Consider the following 6,205-nt stretch of genomic DNA (forward strand, 5'->3'; position numbering starts at 1 on the left):
GATGTTATTTACTGGTCCAGTAGTGAAGATTTTTGATTTCTTTACATTGAGATGCAACCCATATTGTAGGCTTTGGTCTTTGATCTTTATCAGTAGCTAATTAAGTCTTCTTTGCTTTCAGCAAGCATGGTCATATCATCTGCATATCAAAGGCTGTTTTAATGAGTCTTCTTCCAAACCTTTTGCCAAGGTCATCTTCTTGTACACCAGCATCCTGGATATATACATGTATATATGTAAATATATATTTAGTTTTTCTGGTGTGTGAATTGAGTGATAGTTTACATGGAGGAACATTAGTTCCTTTCATTGCAATGATTATAATCCCCTATATACTTCATCATTCAGCAGTATTTGCTTGTATTCCCTCTGCTTTTTTTTTTGTTGTTGTTGTTGTTGTTTGTTTGTTTCAATGTGCACCAAAACACTCAGGAATATATACAATTCAAACAGCAAAGAGCACACCTGCCCCAGGGCCACCATCCCATATTCCTTCTGCCTCCATGAGTCTAGAGTCCTCAGTTGTCTTGTCTTTCCATGTCATCACTTCTGCCTCCGTCTCTGGAATTGCTGCTTCTCTAGGTAGGGTCCCACACTCCATTCCTGCACTTCTCTTTTGATGGCCCCATGTACCTCAGCTCCAGTATTGTAAGATTGACCACTCACCCTTTTTACTACAAAACTTCTCCTTTTACAATTGCAACTATCTCAATTAATTATGATAACAATTACTCACTACTGAGAGTCTTGTCCCCATATCCTTTCACCAGACCTGTCTATATAGGTCTTCTATCTTCCCCAGCACACTATGAATCTAAACTCCCTATGAAAACTTGTAAGCCAGTCACTTCATGCCTTTAAAGCATCCCCATTTTAGGTAGTCAGTGTCTAAGTTGCCCATCCCTACCAACCTTGTATACAGAGGGGATAGGAATGATCCTTGCCACCTTCTTGGTTGGTATTTTAAGCTACTACATTAATAAATATAGCTCAAGTTAATCAGACTATAGAGATTTACACTTGTTTTCTTTAATTTTTTTTTTTCCTTTACTCTTTTACTTCCTCTAGTTGGGTTCTGAACATCCAGCTGTTGAAGCTAGGTCCAATGGTCATTATCTGCAAGTTTGGGCATCCTTGTTCATATCGATGGGGGACTATGTAACTTGGTCTGACTCAGCCCACCTCTTCATTGTTGCTTTTTCCTCACTTCCTCTCACCAGCAGACCAACATAGTCACCAGCAAGCTTACACGCCTGCTCGTGTATTCCCTTTGAGTTTTCGTCTTGGGAGGGAGTTTGTCCTGAAAGGACTTGATTGCTTGCCTTGATGGTTCCCTGGTGAACAACTTGCTTGTTCTTAGCGTAACCAATCAGACAACCATTTTTATTGTTGGTTTCCCTGTTGGTCTTTCTTTCAAGAAGTTTCTTATGCTCCTCTAGCTGCTTCAGACTGGTCTGCTTACTTTTTAAAGTGAGGATTTCCCATCTCAAAAGGTTCTTAATATGGATCAGGATTCAACCTAAGATCTTATACACTACAAAGGCTCTGAAAGAAGCCTGTTTCACTGGGCAATATCTAGCACCTCTTTTAGTTATGCCAATCTGTTATAGGCTGAAGGCAGGATTATGAGTTTTCTGTAATCATGTTTCCCAGTCTTCATTTCTATCCCTCTCAAGTGTCTATTTTACAATACTCATGATGGTGGTTGTGTGCTGTGGAGTCGGTTCCGACTCATAGCAACCCTATACAGGGTTTCCGAGGCTGTAAATCTTTACAGGAACAGAAAGCCTCATCTTTCTACCATGGAACAGCTGGTAGTTTTGAACTGCGGACCTTGAAATTCACAGCCTGATTTGTAACCACTATGCTACCAGAGCTTCTTATTTTACAATAATAGTTAAGGGAAACTAATATTTATAATACAGTCAAGCATCTTAACAGTATTTCCCATCTTTCACATATTCAGACTATGTCTCAACCCCTGTATCACAGGGTCCTTTTGTTCCTTGGCTGAGCATTCATTACTAATTCCTCTGTAGCATTTAGCACATGCAAGCCTGTCTAAGTGTTCTTCTATCTATGCTGTTCTTCTTTCCCTTTCCCACTTTTTGTGTATTGCCAATCCCAACATCTGAACTCTGATGTGTCTATCCCTTACCCAATGCTCTATTGTGCCTCCCTCTTTCCACACTCCAACCAACCTATAAGCAACAAATATTTTTTTCATTTTCCTTTTTCTTACTTTTACTGTGTTTATCTCTTCTTAATCTAGTACAATAATGATCTGATTCAATATTTCTCCTTCAGTGACTGACTAATTTCATTCAGAAAAATATCCTTAAAGTTCATCCATGTTTTGGGGTGGCGTACAGCTTCTTCAAGATAGAATAATATACCATTGTAAATACCACAGTTTACCCATTCTTCTTTAATAGTCACTTAGTTTGTCTTCATCTTTTTGTTATTGTGCATAGTGCAGCTATGAGCATTAGTGTGCATATATCTACTCAAGTTATGGCACATATTTCTTGTGGATATATACGAAGTACAGGAATTACTAGATCATAAAATATTTCTTCCTCCAATCCTGATGCCATGTTTTCCTTCATATAACCCACCTTCTTGGTAAATTTGCTCAACATACAGGTTGAATAAGTATGGAGACAGAATACAACTATGTCGTACACCTTTCTTAATTTTAAACAATTCAGTTTTCCCATACCTGATCAAACAACTGCCTCTTTGTCCATGTACAGATTGCTAAAGAGCACAATTAAGTGTTCTGGAATATTCATACTTCACAATATTGTCCAAAGGTTGTCATGATCCACACAATTGAAAGCCTTTGCATAGTAAATAAAGCACAGGTAAACATCTTTCTGGTATTCTTTACTTTCAGTGTAGATCCATCAGACATCAGCAATGATAGCCCTCATTCCATGACATCTTCTGAATCCAGCTTGAATCTCTGGAAGTTCTCTGTAAATGTATGTTTGTGGATGTTTCTGCATTACATTTAGTAAAACTTTACTCACAGGAAGACTCATTAACAGCCTGCCATATGCAGATGATGCAACCTTGATTGCTAAAAGTGAAGAGGACTTAAAACATTTACTGATGAAGATCAAAAAGCACAGCCTTTGGTATGGATTACATTTCAATGTCAAGAAAACAAAAATTCTAAACTTCTGGCATGGCCAGACAGCCAGAAAAGGTAGGGACTTGCTCCGGCAGGAAAAAAATGAGTGGGATCTCACAAAGGAAACATTCATAGACCAGTCCCATGGCTTTTAAACTATCATAAACTCTCCTGGACTCACATTTTTGAGAAATTGTGCTAATAAGGATAAAGAAAAGTGTGTATTTTGGGACTCTTTCTTGTGGGGACTGCAGGTTACTCCCACGACAGCAGAGTTTAGAGGGTGGATCCAGGATTGGCCCATTCAGAAAGTGGCGTCTCCCAGAAGGGCCAGAGGCGATATAACTTCCTCCCACCCCCAAGTGTCCCCACCCTGACTTGAGACCCCAATAAAAATCAGCCGGGTGCAGCTCACCCACGCACGGAGATTGTGAGAAATTCTAGAGAGTGTAATAAAGGCTGCAGCGGCTTCTTGACGTCACCCATCATCCCCCATCTGTTGCTGCAGCTATGCCCCTTGCCCCCACTCCTAGCTAGAAGTGTATCTCACAAAGAAAACGTTCATATACCAGTCCCATGGCTTTTAAACTATCAAAAACCCTCCTGGACTCACATTTTTGAGAAACCGTGCTAACAAGGATAAAGAAAAGTGAGTAATTTGGGACTCTTTCCTGTGGGCACCACGAGTCACTCCTAAGACTGCAGAGTTTAGAGAGCAGGACCAGGGCCAGCCCGCTCAGAAAGTGGCGTCTCCCAGAAGGACCAGAGATGATATAACTTCCACCCACCCCAAGTCTTCCTGCCCTGGCTTGAGATCCCAATAAAAATCAGCTAGGTACAGTGCACCCATGCAAGGAGAGTTTTTGTTGACTACACATCCATCCTGGAGGTGGGAACTTATACTCCCTGCATCCCATAAGAAGAAGTAGCATTCATAGCCATATAGCCAAGCTACAACATAATACTCCACCACTTATACGAGACCCAACAACATTTGCCATGCATTAAAGACGAAAAGGGAAGCCCATCTCCTGATAACATTAATAACAATAATAATAATAACAAAAGAATAACCATGACCAATAAGAAGCAATCAACTCTATCAAAGCAAGTCCAAAAACAGAAGAAAGATGCTGATGCAAATGAACTGGAGACAGACACAGCCTTCATAGAGGAGGAGGAGTGGGTTTTACATATGCCTGAGAGGGAATTCAGAAGAATGATATGAAAACAAATTCAAATAATCCGAAAAGGGGTTGAGGAAAATAAGGAAGAAGTAAAAAAAATTCTCCAGGAACAATCAAATAGGATTGACACAGCATTGGCAACAATTCAAAACATGCAAAAAAATGTCCAGGTGATCAATAATAAGATATCAGAAATAGACAATAGCCTGAAAAGGGGAAGGAGCAGACTAGAAGAGATGGAAGCCATACTTAGCGAACTAGAAGACAAATCTCTCAATACTGCCAAGGTAGAAGAACAAGCAGCTAAAAGGATAAAACAATCAGAAGAGAGTCTAAGATTCATGCTGGATAACATGAAGAGGAATAATGTAAGAATTATTGGCATTCCAGAACAAAAAGAAACAAAGAAATCCACAGAAGAGATAGTGGAAGAGCTTCTGGAAGAAAATTTCCCTAACATCTTGAAAGATGAAACGATAAGCATTCAAGAAGCCCAAGGTATCCAGGAAGGATAGACCCCAAAAGAAAATCTCCAAGATATAAAATAATCAAGCTCTCAAAGATCAAAGACAAGGAAAGAATATTAAAAGCAGCCAGGGAGAAGAGAATTATAACCTACATAGGCAAGCTAATAAGATTAAGCTCTGACTATTCAGAAAAAAAACATGCAGGCAAGAAGGCAATGGGGAGACATATACAAAGATCAGCAAGAAAAACAACTGTCAACCAAGAAGTGTCTATCCAGCAAAACTATCAATCAAATATGATGGTTCAATCAAAACATTCTGGGATTAACAGAATTTGAGAGATTTTATCTAAACCAACCCTGCACTTCAAAACATCCTAAAGGGAGTTCTGAGGACAGAGAACCAACAAGAACAGACAACAAACAGAGGTTCACAAGTATGTCAACACCACCTGGAACTCACCCAACAGATAGCAGAGTCCAGAACAGAATGAGACTACAATGACAAAATCAAAAGAACAGGGAGATCAACTGAAGGCCAAAAACATCAATGTCAAAGAAGGGACAAATGCAGCAATGGAAGCCCAGGTGATGAGGATTCCAGGTAAATTACAGGTTACAATGGAGTATCCTAAATGCAGAGAAAAGTTAGTAGACTTCAAGGTAATCCCAAAGAAAGCTAACACTCCACAACATATCATAAAAATGAATTCCCAAGGAGATCAAACAAACAGAGAAACTAGGAGGAAACAGACCAAAAACAACTCAGAAGACATAAAGCCAACACAAGAAAGAAAGCAGAACCAAAGAACGATCAGCACTGCCAAAAAAGTAACATAATGACAACAATCAATTCGTACTTATCAATAATTACACTGAATGTCAATGGATTGAATGCACCAGTGAAGAGACAAAGAGTAGCAGAATGGATAAGAAAACAAGATCCATCAATATACTGCCTGCAAGAGACACACCTTACATACAAGGACAAAAGCAGACTAAAAGTTAAAGGATGAAAGAAAATTTACCAAGCCAACTGTAACACTAGACAAGCAGGGGGTCACTACATTAATCTCTGACAAAGTAAATTTTAAGATGAAAATCAGCATAAGAGACAAGGAAGGACACTAGTTTACAATTAAAAGGTCAATCGAGCAAGACGACATAACTATAATAAATATATACGCCCCCATTGAAAGAACACTAAGATACATGAAGTAAACCTTAATGGAATTGAAGAAGGAAATAGATAAGTCCACAATTATAGTGTGAGATTTCAACACACCACACTCGAAAATGGATAGAACAACCAGAAAGAAACTCAACAATGCTACAGAGGAACTTAACAACACAATCAACCAACTTGACCTCATAGATGTATACAGAACATTCTATCCAACAACAGCACAATAC

The sequence above is a fragment of the Chrysochloris asiatica genome, unplaced genomic scaffold, assembly GCF_000296735.1.
Source record: "Chrysochloris asiatica unplaced genomic scaffold, ChrAsi1.0 scaffold00534, whole genome shotgun sequence".
NCBI classification, from domain to species: domain Eukaryota; kingdom Metazoa; phylum Chordata; class Mammalia; order Afrosoricida; family Chrysochloridae; genus Chrysochloris; species Chrysochloris asiatica.